Below are 14171 nucleotides of genomic sequence, written 5' to 3'. Positions count from 1 at the left end.
GGACATCTGGGATAGGATCCTGAAGTTCTGAGCCAACCAGCGGATGTACACACCAGATCAGGGGGTAAGAGACCTCAGATCCCTGGGGGAGAACATGGGGTTCCAGCTCTTGGCTCCCCCCATTACACCCCAGGGCTGATTGGTGTTTGGAGGGGGGGCGGAACCCTAAACTGGAGGACAAGGCACCGGGTAGTCAGGGTAACCGTCCCTCCTACGGATACAGGTGAGACACGGGTCACCTGTGTGGTCCAAATGGTGGTTCAAGACAGGAAGGGATCCTGTCAGATTGGTTATGGTCACAAGTAATTTCTCAGTAACATGTAAATAAAAATGTTTTCTTTATTGACTAACCTTGCTATACTTGCTATTTAATGTTTGGCTTGTTGAAGTTATGAGTTATTTCATATGATGTCTTTTTTAAAAATAAAAGATACTTCTTCCAACGAATAAAGCTTGTCGTCTCGTGCATTCCTGGTGGGGGGAGTGTGGGCCGACTGGAGGCCTCGGGATCCTAACGGCTAAAGGCAGCGGCAAACAATGAGATGGTGACGGAGGTAAGCAGTGACTTCAGAGGTGGGAGCTAAGGAACTCGTGAATGCACAGTTGAGGTGGTGGCCAGTCCAATAGTGATGAAGGTTTATTGTAGGCCCCCTTGAGCTCTGCAGTCCGGAGATGTGAAGACTGCTTTGGAAGACGAACCCAGCTGTGGGTCACGAAAGCAACCAGAGTTGGGAAATGTCCATCAGAACAGGAGAAGGCGTATTTCTCATATATGTGAAAACACCTTTTTGCACAGTGCTGTAAATGTCTGTTTACAGCTGGTGTGCTCTCCTTGCTTCAGACGATCATCACATAGCCTCTGAGACAACATGCCCTGGGAACTGCCGTAGATGCACAACCAGCAGCAACAACTGCAACACTGTTCATATCCAGGAGCGTGTCACTGTGATACACACCTCCTGATGGAGAATATGTGCCACACTGTTGTATTGGTCAAATCTATCTAGTCTTCTTACGTACATGCAGGTACAACTGCCCTCAGGTTCGGTGAAATACTCAGTCAGCCTGTAATGTGACGCCTTCCACTGCCCAAGCCCTTCTAGTCTTTAGGATTATCAGCCTTTGATGAAATCTCCCATTTCCTTGCAGCTCAAACCAACTTTGCAGTTCCACCGACATAAGTTCGTACCTGCTCCCCTCGGTGGTGGGTCTAACCCACCATGGAAGTGGATGGCTTACAGTAAACACACACTGGCACACGCGTTTCAATCACTGTTTCTTTTCCAGAACTGGGCTGGCATTCATTGCTGCTAAACGTGCCACCATCTAACAGTAGAAAGCTTTAATTGCCATCAGTTCATTAACTGGCCCTTATGACGTCATTAACGGCTGGGGGTGGGCCTTCCTGTCTCTAGGCCGGGTTGTCTCGTGATTGCCACTGACGTGTACGGTACTGTAACATTTTTATGCTGCTTTCCTACACACATGCCGGGAGATTAATTACCCCAAGCACAGATCATGGATGGGAGAATGGTGTTTGTCGTGGTCAGACTTATTAGTGTTTAGTTTTGGTATTTTTGTGTGAGGCCAGCAGAGTGTGCTCCGGACATGCACAATGGTGTGAACAAAAAGCCTCTGCTTGTTGATGTGAGCAAAAGTATGTGTGCATAAGATAACAAGCAGCATATATAAAACCCTTCAACATTAATAACAGTGGTATCAGTTCCACACGGGGTCTAGTCAAACGGTGTTTTCTGCTGCGTGAAGCACTACTACAGTAGTAGTTACTACTCATGGACTACAGAATACTATTCATAAACCTATGCATGGAAACCTTAACCTCTCCTATCTTTTGTGTGTGCAGATGTCTGCCACGGGGACAGAGATCTCCGCACATGTGCGAATTTGTTTCAGTGTTCATGTAGGAGGGACACGAATGAGTGGCTTGAAATTGTGGAATACGTAACCCTAAATAGGAAGGGTTTAGAGAAATTTAAGAAGGGGTTTGGAATAGGACATGCTAATACAAAGACACACTCACAAAAGAGTAAAACCACTGCAATTAGCAAACTAAACTCATAAAGTTACTACAGCCTTAAAGGTGTCAAAACAGGTTTGACTGAACTTTAGCCCAGCGTTACAGTAAGTCAAGAACCACACATGACCACTGACAGTTAATCCAACAGAAACAGTGAGGGGAGGGAAATAGAATTACACTCTATAACAATTAAGGCTGAAATTTCATATATAAAGTTTATACATTTATAAGATAAAAAAATGTATAGATTTATACATTTATTTAATTTAATTATATATATATATATATATATATATATATATATATATATATATATATATATATGTATATGTATATATGTATATATATATATATATATACCGTTTAGCAATATATATATATATATATAAACTTATTATTTTATATAAAATAATATTCATTTAAAATAAGAAATCAAAATAAGAAATAAAATTCATTTAAATGAATGAAATATGCTTTTTAACATAATGTATTACTTATTAAATACAAATAAAATGTTAGTGAGATTAGGAGTTTTTGAAAATTATTATTTAAAAATATATATGAATGAAATTAATATCTTTACATTAATAATTTAATACACATAAGTTGTTGAATTAATGCACTGTAACATTTTATTTTATTGGTATTAGGTTACAAATAAAAACGTAATGCTAATTTACATTTATATTTCACATTAAAGTATTTGTACTATTTTTTATGAATAATAAATGTTATTGATTTTCTCAATACTTTCTCATAGTGAGATCTCCACCACATTGGTGGAGATATATACCTATATGTGCAAATTTACTAGTAGTAACTTTACACAAGTAAATCCAGTTGTAGGTGGCTCAACCCCCTGATTTGAGAGGATGGAGACATGTAACTCTACACCAAGGCGTAACGCTACGTTCAGAAATGGTGAATAACAAAAAAGTGTAGAGTTAGATCTTGGAATATTAGTAAATATACAGAAGTACATTCACACATGTATATTTCTCATTATGACTAGGCCCCAGGCCTTTATTTCTTTTCTGAATTCTCTATGATTGTCGATGGCTCTGATCCTATTTATGTATTTCAGAGTTTGCATGTCTGTACCGAGAAGGAGCTCCCACCCAGGCGACTTTTTGTATAAAGGAGATTATCATCAATGCAGGAATGCTTCATCTCAGGTTTCTATTTTGATTGTGTGACTTAAGTTTGCATTGCAAGAATTTGGTCACAGAGTGCTCTATGTGCAAATAAAAGGGCTTTGAAGTGTATTCTTCGTACCACTAATAGCCAGTGAGCAGCCTTCAGAGTGGAAGTAACATGGTCTTGTCTTTTTAGGTTATGGATATCAGACAACATCATTCTGGATTCTTTGTGGCTCAACCATTGGTTTTCTGGGGACTCCAGTAGAGAGTCCATTTGCATAGTCCAGACTGATGCCACTAAGGCCATAGGTGCCTATATCTTGTGGGAAAGATCTAGGTTGCATGAGTGTTAGGTATTGTCATCATATATAACTTTGCTGATTTATGATTCAAGTGAGAGCTTCAAGTCCATATACAAACCAAGTATTGACTTCACTTAGTGTCAGCATCTGCCCATTTTGAGAAGCAAACAGGATATAAGCTTAATATTTTGCTAGGGTCCACAGGTGAGCATTTCCATTTTGAGGTCTTACGTTTGAGATCATTCTCTAGCATTCAGTGTCCAGTGGTCATTGGACATCTGCAGAGTTCAGATGTCTTGACTTCAGAAGGTTGTTTTTGTTTTAAGATCTGAGTATCAACGGTATAGCTGTAACACATTACATCAAATGATTTCACAAAGTCAGGAAAAAGGACTAGATAAACATTAAAAAATAGGGATGCAACTGTTGATCCTTGTGAAATCTCACCATACCATAGCACAATAACTGCACCTCAGTGGTCATCAAGCATGACATGGAAACACTTTCCACTTATGTTCAAAACAAAGACCGCATTACAGACCACACACCCGCACAGTGTAGTGTGCCATCCATGCAGGCAATACCTTCAGTGCCCCACATAGGGCTACTAAGTGCTATTTAAATGTTGCAATACAAAAACACAATTCACCTCTATAGTGTAGGGTGGGGACTTGAAGGTGGCAATGAGAACATTTGGATCTATACATCAAGTACGATTATATCCATTCCAGCACAGTGCCCTGTGTCATAAAGTCTTTGGTTAATTTTTGGTAGTCAACTGTGTCAAAAGCTGAACTGTAGGTCAAGTAGGAGTAGAGCAGTTACTCAATGTTGAGTTCTTGGGGCCACCCGGGTCAAGAAAGGTGCTGATTCCATGATTCTTCAAGGTCAGAAACCAATCAATATATGTGTTGTTAAATGAGGAGTGAGATCTTGAAAAAGACGCCATTTTGAACAGCACACTCAAGTTGTGCCCATTTGATAATGATCTATAATTTGTTGGGTCAGCCTGGTCAAGACCCTGTTTCTTTAGTGTAGTTTTAATAAAGGATTTATTTAGTGTCGGTTTAATGAAGGATGGCTTAGATTCCCACTGGAAAACACCAGTTGATATAGAGGAGTTGGTAATATCTCCATTAGGAATAGCAGCAGCAGAATCTAGGAGAATAATTTGAAAGATGTTTGAAGTGCAGGGATCCTCTGGGAACCCTGCTAAATATAATAATTTAATTAGGTAAATAGATTTGTTTTCAATCAGTATGTTGAAGGTGCATAGTTTAGGTCTCTTTTCTGGGTAGTTGGGGGATGGTGCTGGTTGTTACTGGTTGCTTGCCTTTGAGTGGAAGTAAGATTGAAGATTAGTAGCTTTTTCAATGAAGTGGATTTCTAAGGCGTCACAGTGCTCTCAGAGTGATTTACACATGTTTTAGCACTGAAAGGGTTGCAGAATTCGTTTAGTTTTTGAGGAGTTCTTTAATGGGCATGTGACGTCAGTGATACTTTGAGTATTGTGGGATCTCTATGCCTTTTTTGCTTGAGGAACTACAGATTCTATACCGCAGCGGTTCTTAACCTTTTGACTTCTGTGGACCCCCACTGAATCACTACTGGAAGCCGTTACCCCAACCTCAGCAATTTCTACCATTTGAACCTCAAAATAATATACAGATATAGAGAAACAAGTATAAAACAAAGAAATGCACAAATTACGAAACATTATATTTAATTCACAAATTTTTCATTTTTAGTTTCATGGGAATGTTGGCGCTTTTCAAAATGACGTTTTGTTTCTAATGAACGAGGCGATATGCTACACACTTGCATATCACTTCATTTTTTTTTTCTCCTGGAGCATGCTCTCCTATAGTTAGCACATACCATTGCCGCTTCAATTGGTGTCAACAATTTCCATACTAGATTATGTTGCCTGTACTTGCACTGATCCCACAAATCAAGATATGAATATCAATTAAATTTTTAGCTTTCATTTTAGTTTTCCTTCACAGTTACAGAAGATTTAAAAACATTCAGTTTTCAATTTTTTTAAAATTTACAAATAGTATATTGAACTGCTAATAATATTTAATTTCCTAAAGAGTTGTAAAACCTCTGAGCAGGCATTGTGGACTCCGAGGGGTCCACGGACCACAAGTTAAGAATAATTTCTGTTCAGCCTTTTGAGCCGTGTGTTGTCATTATGGTTGTATGTCTTCCTTCATTGTTGTACTGACATGTACATCCACAATGAAAGGGAAGCATAGTTTTCCTTGTGCTGAGTTTAGATCAATATTCTTCCACAATTTAGAGGTCATGGTTGCAAGGAGTTCAGAGGGAGCTTGGGCTACCAAACAGAAGCTAAGTATAAAATGGGTGGTGTGGTTGTCACTCCACATGGTGAGGTGTCAGGCTCGTTACGGGTGTGTCTACAAGAGACAACATTTGAATGCTGTGTGAAATGTTTATGTTGAATCGAGCATTACGGGTAGATGATTCAAGGACCGAAGTGCCCCAATGAAGTTTAATCAGTGTTCTTTGAGCCAAGATGTCCAGGTTTTCTGCCTTCCTTCTGTAGTCTTGCATCTGCCTTCCTTCAGCAACACTGAGCCAGTATGTGCTGTGAAGTCCACCCCTGTACTCTGCAGCCTGCTGGATGCCGCCCAGCAGAAAAGGGTTTTGTTTTAATGCAGTGTTGGATCATTTTCTGTTTTCTCTACTGCAGCCCCAAGCATTAAAGACATCTCCCAGGTTCCCAGCTCCGACTACTGATTCTTTTCCCATGCACTTCTAGGATTGAGGGATGCTGTGATTCTGCATAGTCTACACACTTCGACAATCGAATTGTAAAAACTGCACAACACCTTTAGTGAGATTCTGCCATTAATAATCCATAAGAACCCTTGCTGACCTCTAGTCATTTATCGTCATATTTCTGCAAGATGGTCTCCACTCTTCCCTCGAATTCTCGTGCTAGTTCACTGTCCCTAACACTTGGGAGAATTTTAGACTCTTGGGTCTAGATTTATGTGGGCCTAGCGCCATTCCAGTGCCACATTAGCATCATTTTTATGACGCTGATGTGATGTTGGAAGGCATAAAACGCTGCGCCATATTTACAAAGTATTGCCATGCTTTCATTGCGCCACTTTGTAACCCCTTGCACCACATTATGCCTGCACCAGGGATAATGTATGCAAGGAAGGCTTCCGGCGCTAGGAGAACCGAAAAAATGGCGCAAAGAAATCGAAGAGATTTCTTTGCATAATTTTTATTGGCATTTTTAATGCCTACTAAGAGCAGGCGTTAAAAAGAGTCTCCCATTGTGTTCAATGGGCCCCTGGGTGCTTTGCAGGATTAGCGTCATAATTTTTTACACTAATCCTGCAAAGCGCCACACTAGCCTCAAAATGATGACGCTAGTCCACCTGACTACAGCCATGGTGCGCCTTATTTTAAATACAGTGCACACATGGTGGCATTATGGGGGCGCTAAGAGGCGCAAGAAAAGTGTTGCTGCACTAGGTGCAGTGTCACTTTTCATAAATATGCCCCTTGGCGTGAAGTTGTCACTCAGCAACTCAATTGCCTCATGTGACGTGGCTCAGAAATTAGTTTTTCTCTCCTTTTGAAATTCACAGTTGCTTTACCGTTTTTTGCTTGTTGCGAACTGTAATGTCATGCTTACATTCAAATGTCACATTTGTTTCTGCCCTTGCTCCAATGTTAGGGTTTCCTCAACCACCGCCTTTTACAATACTAGACCAGCATTTTTCATTTATATGCCACAGAATAAGCAATTTGCAGAATTTGCAGCGTCTTTGTGGAACCAACTAAGTCCCACAGAAGAAACTAATCAAACTAAGGGTTGCCTGCATCATCTTAAACATACTTTGGGACAGACTTAATAATTGTTCATGCAACACAACACAGTAACCAAGGATGAAAACACAGCGCAGTGACATATCTACTAAGACTGTCTGGCTGCTGGTATCATCTCCTTTGCTGGTGGTCTAATTAGGTTGCCTTGTGCGATGCCAGGCATTACACCATGCTGGAGAAGTAAGTGTGCCCTGCTAGTCTAGGAATTATGCAGCAAACATACCCTTTCAGTTCAAAATATAGTAAGCCTAGCAGTCCCGGCTCGCATCGTTATTGATGAGGGGAGCAGTGCACGTTGAGGAGAAGGGCACGCGGGTAAAAAAATTAATAAATATAAATCAAAAACATACCCACTCCTCGCCGTGCTGCACCTCTCCTCTGTCTCCTCAGGCTGCAGGCAGGCACAGGCTCCCAGGCTGCCCATACGGGCAATCTTGACGCTGCTCAGAGCATCATCAGGATTGTCTGGGAGCACCCTGGCTGAGCGCTCCCAGGCATACTGGGAGCCGGTGCAGCCTCTGTCCAGCCCAGCAACCGTGTTGCTGGGCTGGAGAGAACCTACAGCACATGTGTGTTTGGCCGGCCAGAGACGGCCTGCTAAACACACATGCGCTCTGAGGAGAGCGCACAGTGTACTCCCCTCAGTGCTTGTGACCCCTGTGGCCCCACCCCTTCCACCACGAAGAGACAGCAAACCTAGGGGCATATTTATGCTCCGTTTGTGCTGAATGTGCGTCAAACATTTTGACACACATTCGGCGCAAACCATGCACCATATTTATACTATGATGCCCGACCCCGCGGATGTCAAAATTCCTCCATGTGTGTCATTTTTTGGATGTGGGAAACTGCCTTGCATTAATGACATGCAAGGTAGGCGTTCCCGCCCAAAAAATGACTTTAAGTCCTGTGCGCCTTATTTATACTCCTGCGTCATTTTGACGCACAGGAGGGGGCGGGCCTTAAAAACGGTGCACAGCCTGATGTGCGCCGTTTTTGAACGCCTGGGTGAGGGCAGGCGTTAAGGGACCTGTATGCTCACTTCCATGGTCTCTGACCATGGAAGCAGTCCAGTGGTGCCCTTCCCTGCCCCCAGGGACACCCCCTGCCACCCTTGCCCACCCCTGGAGGACACCCATGGATGGGGGGACCCATCCCAGGTAAGTACAGGTAAGTTCCGGTAAGTATTTATTAATTTTTTAATGTGGCATTGGGGGGCCTAATTTGCCCCCCCCCCCACATGCCACTGTGCCCAAAGGCCATGCCTAGGGAACAGAAGTCCCCTGGGCATGGCCATTGGGCAAGGGGGCATGACTCCTGTCTTTGCTAAGACAGGAGTCATTTCAATGGGGGTTGTGCGTCAAAAAATGGCGCAAGTCCGGTTGGAGCCATGATTTTTTACTCAAACCTGACTTGCACCATTTTTTGACGCACAACCCCCATTTTCCCCTAGGCCGGCGCTGCCTGGTTTGAGTCATTTTTTTTTTACTCTGACCAGCCCGCACCGCCAGCTAACGTCAGTCCTTAAATATGGCGCCCGCATGGCACGTAGGAATGGCGTTAGCCGGTGGTACTTTTTTTTACGCAAACCAGCGCTGGTTTGCATCAAAAAGTATAAATATAGGCCCTAGTTTATTATCCCTTTGTGGTGAACGGTTTGCAGCTTCTGGTGCTGGGGGGAGGGGTGATGCTCCTCCACCCTAATGGAGGAGACGCCCCTGATGCCTAGACAGATTTCAGAAGGATCTCATGCCTACAATGTGTGATGTACACTTCAGCTCACATGCATTGCATTAGCTTTTTGGAGAAATTTAGAATTTCCCCCGTGTTAACACCTGCTTCAAAGAGGAGTTACTGGTCCTGGCAAAGGCCTGCCTGGTTATGTTAGTATATCGGACTTTGTGTCAAAACCAAGGGATGTTTGCACTGATCAGCCCAAAAAAGACCCAGAAATGCCCCTTTCCCTCAAAGCGACACAAAGTCAGGCAAAGCAATTTCTGTGCTGAGAAAGGGGCACCTTTCAAGACTTGGACTGTTGTAGCATCTTACAAGTCTGGTGTCAGTCCGGAATGGACAGACTGAATATGAATTGGGTTCTAGCTCAGTGGCTTGCCAGCAAGCAGACATTGAAAGTTTCAGTCACTAAACACAAGCTCACAAAATGGCTTAGTGGGTTGACCGCTAGACTGTGACATATAGACTCAGATTTACCAGGTTCCCATGCAGCGCAGCAGTTAAAAAAATCTGCGCTGCATGAAAAGGAGATTTACAGAAATATGGCACTCTCCTCACCTCTTCTTAGCGCTGGTGCAGAAATGTCCTACCATGGTCCACGTATACACCTTTGTACCATAGTGCCGGGGGTCTAGGTGAGACAAGCATAGGTTTTGTACTGGAAGGGTATCCTTCCAGCACAAAATACTGTGCTTAGAGTAACGTAGAACGTTCTGCTACCTTGAATGTTTGGTGGACAGTGCAGCACACATGCAAAGTCGGAAAAGAAAGGGGCAATAAAGCCTTTCTCTGTGTTTGTACCTGGTTGAAGTGGGCATTATTTTCTGATACTAAACCTTGTCTACTTTTTTAAGTAAAGAGGGTTTAGCATCAGAAACCTTGGGTGGAATGCCCATGGACCACCCGTAGGACCCCACTTGGCGCACAGCAGTGCTGAGCACCGGCACTTATTTTTGAGGGAAAGAGCTTATTCTTCTGCCTCAAGCATTTGCTGAGAGCAAAAGACACCTATGGGAAAGACGGAGGAGGGAAAAACGAAAAAGCGTCACAAAGGTAGAAAATAGAAAGCTGGTAGAGAGAACAATAGTCACACCAGGAATTTACAGGGCTTAGAAACAACAGACTTCAGTGCGAAGCACTACATAACAACAAATTATTATTATCAACAGTTTACTCACGATACCTGGGGTAGTCAACATTGCCCTATCCTGGAGCACCTCCACCTTACCTGTGGACCACAAACAGTATTCACGTCATTTTATCTCTTAGCCTATACCTCCCTTAGCATGTACTGCAAGGATCAATTCTGTCATACCCCTACTGTTCACACAAAGGCCTGACTCTTGACCCAAATCATTATTTCCTTGATTCTCACCTTATACGGTTTCATAAACAAAACACACAGATCCTCTTCAAAATGGGCCGAGCACCAGCCTTATTTATTTGAAGATTTTGAGTCTCTGCCCTATGTTGGAACATGCTTTCAACTGGGGATATTTTCCCAGGTTGGATTAATGGGATTTCTTTCATCTTGTTGATTTACCGGGTATTCCATCAGTTAAGGTACCTTTGATTCTAAACAGTGATGAATGTAGGGATTTTGCAATTAAATTAGGGCATGGCAGGAGTTATTCTAACCAGATAGCAGGTAATAGTAAGCATCATTAGTGAATTGGAGGCAGCCTAACTTAGTATGAGTCTCGAAAATGCATCTCCTTGCACAAACTGTGGGAGTATTTTTACAAAAGAATGAGATCAACGCGGAAAATATGCTTAGACATGTTTTTTCAATAGCAGGATAAGCAATCAAGCCCTTCAAGTTACAATTGATACTACATAAAGCCAAATTTAGCTAATCTTATGTTACAGTTCCGAGATTATAACAAACCAAAAGATAAATGGGGATTCATGTTTCCCTCAAGCCCATGGTTTTTTTTAAGCTAACCTGATGTTCTTTGGATATTTTCGGAGGCTGTTAGGCCCCAGTTTAATACTCCGTTTTGTTTCGTAGGACGCTTGAACACAATTAAAATGTTATGTGCTATGCTTATTTAAATTTCAGATGCTTCTTATTAATTCACTACAGTATTGTTTTCAATAAATTGTATAACATGCAAATGTCTTACATTTGGGCTGAAACCGCGCAACAGAGCAGCTGTGGGGAACTATGTAGTCCAATTGCTGAAGGTGGCCTGGCTCTACCATCTTAGGCAGCAGGAGTCATTGGTTGACATCACTGAATACAATATCAGAGAGATATGTCTAGGGACATACCCGCACATTTTACATTATACCATGTAAAAATATATAAATAAATACATTTGGGTGCTTTCAACACGTGCAGAACTTATTGTGTGGTCAAACTGAAACTATGCACAGATTAAGGGGTGCAGCCAATGGGGTTGAATTCTAAGGTGTCACAAGAAACTAAATTGATCAAGATACTATCTGCAGGCCAGGTCATGTCTTATTTAATCTACCCATCAGAGAGAGAGAAGGGCCAACACTCTTCATTCAAGGGAATGCAAGACATATCTGGAATAACCCCCCCAATGAATTCTTTTGTATTTTTTAAAACTAAGGAGTTGCTTTGCTAAAACCATTGGAGAGGAAAATATATGGTATTATTTTTAGATCATGTGACAGCTATAATACAATGCTTACATTTACAATTAAGGTTCTGACTTAGATTTCGGTAGATGAGTTACTCTCTCACAACGGTGACAGACATCCTGTTCCCCTTCTTAGCTATGGGATTTATATTTTGGTGGATGGGATATCCTTCACCGTTATACCGGAGTCACCCGTCTGCCAAAATCTAAATCAGGCCCTATATGACTAGGTTTCTTACACCAGCTGGGGAAGAGCTGACAGAAAAAATCCTGGTAAAAAATTGAATCACAATGTCAATATCAGGAAAAGGCAGAACTTTGCAAAGTGCCATTATTTTTGAGGGTTTGGTTTCTGCACTTTTGGTCTCTATTGCACATTTGAGTATGGCTGAGCAAGTTGTCATCCGATTCTAATGCCACAAGAAGTAAGAATTGGAGATTAGATGTGGTCATCAAGGCATATATGGTGTTTTCACCTGCTCATAGCAGAATTCAGGGAATGGGGTTTTATGCTAATGAGCAAGACTGTGAAGACCTCGGGCCAAATGCTGCCAACCCACCGATAGGCCATTCTTTGAGACCAGCTGGCTGAATGAGGCAACGGTATAACACAATATATATGTTTTTACTTGCTGAATGGTTTTTCTTACGTCATTTTTTTGGAACCGAGAGGTGATAATATCTTTTGTGCCATGCAGAAATAAAATGCTATGTGTGAAGCAGTAAGGGAGAATCCTTTTCAGAGAAGTAAAATGCAATTTGACACCTTTGCAATATGTGGGTCCCGTTATGTAGCTTTAGTCGGGGATTCAATTTAGATTAAGAATTATTATTCTTTTTTTGTAATGCGGACAATTTATTTCTTATGCCTATTTCTGTATTTATGTTTGAACTAACCATACAGATGTTACATTTATGAGATATCTTTATTTATATACTATTTAAACATTGCAATAAAAATATACAGTTAAGAAATGCAAATTTGTTTTGCTTGTAAATATATCTGATTCATCCTGCAGGACTGAAATCACCCACCCAAAAAAATACACAGACTGATCAAATCTCCATCTTCGATAGAATTTCGTAGTAGCTGATCTCAGGATGGGCCACAACTATTTAAAACTCAACACAAATGGAAATTAAATAATCCTCTTCGGCCACTTCCCACCCCCAATCATGGACACTTTCATGCCAGGCTACTAGGACAACTGCCTGTCTACACAGGAGGACAAATTAATTAACTACGTCGCAACAATCTGCCTTTCCCACCTGGGAAAATCTTGCAATATGTTTCCAGAAATTCCTAGAGATCAGTGCCCTTGTTTTATCTCACCAATTGTACTTTAATAACCTCTATCACACTGTGAAATCTCTCCACAAGAAACTTCCACACGTCCCTACTCACTTAGAACACTGTTGGTCCACATCCCCATAGCACACAACAACAAAAAGGTCAGAATGTAGGAACAGACTCAAATGCGGACCCCATAACCTTTTCTTTGCTAATTTTTGGAACATCACTGGTCACCTAATTTTCAGGAAATATGTAAAAACCGGATTTTCCAAAAGACCCACATGAACACATTAGAGGCTGAAGAGGTCAATCACTGTTTTAGCCACACGTCCAAGAACTCCGCACCTCAATGTTCCAAACCATTGCCCAACTGGCTTGTACCCTGACTTTGCAACCACAACCATATGCCAACCCTCTCCAAATATTCTGGGAGATCCACCTCATGGCACAGAGAGCTCAGAAGACCTGACCATCCCCAGCCCTCATGCCAAGTTGCTTTAAAACCAGCACATGTTGCACTGTGCAAAAACTACTAGTGTGTTTTATTCAATTTGGCCTCTCAGCCCCAGCACTTAGCAGACGGATCTTGCCATCCAGCACTCCATATGTTATGATGCCCTGTCTATAGGTGCGCTACAGACTACCATACTTCACACACCACCATCCATTGACAGATTATGAGCACCTCGCACATCACTGGTGCCTTGCAGATCACCAGCCACTTACATGTTATCAGACGTCCACACATTAGCAGTACTGCATACATCACCGCACCTTAGACATATCCAGCAGCACATATATCTCAGGAGACTCACACGCCACCAGTGCTTAACACACCACGAGTGCATCACAAATATATAGTGCCTCAAGCTTCCTCACACACCACCAGCGCCTCTCACACCAAAAGGCACCCCTGATAGCCCAGTGCATCATTCTGCTTCGGCACCTTTACAGCACCAAAGCAACCTATATTCACATCCTCTCACACACCTTTGATTCCTCACACAACACTAATGCCTCACATAGGACTGAAAACGTACACTACCGGTGCCTCACATAACATCAGCACATGCCGCCAGCTCCACACCCAGCAACTACTACCAATATCCCACGAAGAATCAGAGCCTTGAACACCAGCAGTGCAAGTGCCTCTCACAGCACCCATGCCTCTTTGCA

At 42.2% G+C, this 14171-nt stretch overlaps 1 protein-coding gene across 1 annotated transcript in view; it reads right to left on the bottom strand.

The window, feature by feature from the left end:
• ASIC1 (acid sensing ion channel subunit 1) overlaps positions 1 to 14171 on the bottom strand; it is a 324144-nt gene that overhangs the window by 291355 nt on the left and 18618 nt on the right. The gene's annotated exons all lie outside the window — the stretch shown is intronic.

The sequence above is a fragment of the Pleurodeles waltl genome, chromosome 4_2, assembly GCF_031143425.1.
Source record: "Pleurodeles waltl isolate 20211129_DDA chromosome 4_2, aPleWal1.hap1.20221129, whole genome shotgun sequence".
Taxonomy (NCBI): domain Eukaryota; kingdom Metazoa; phylum Chordata; class Amphibia; order Caudata; family Salamandridae; genus Pleurodeles; species Pleurodeles waltl.
This window is presented reverse-complemented; position numbering and strand designations above follow the sequence as displayed.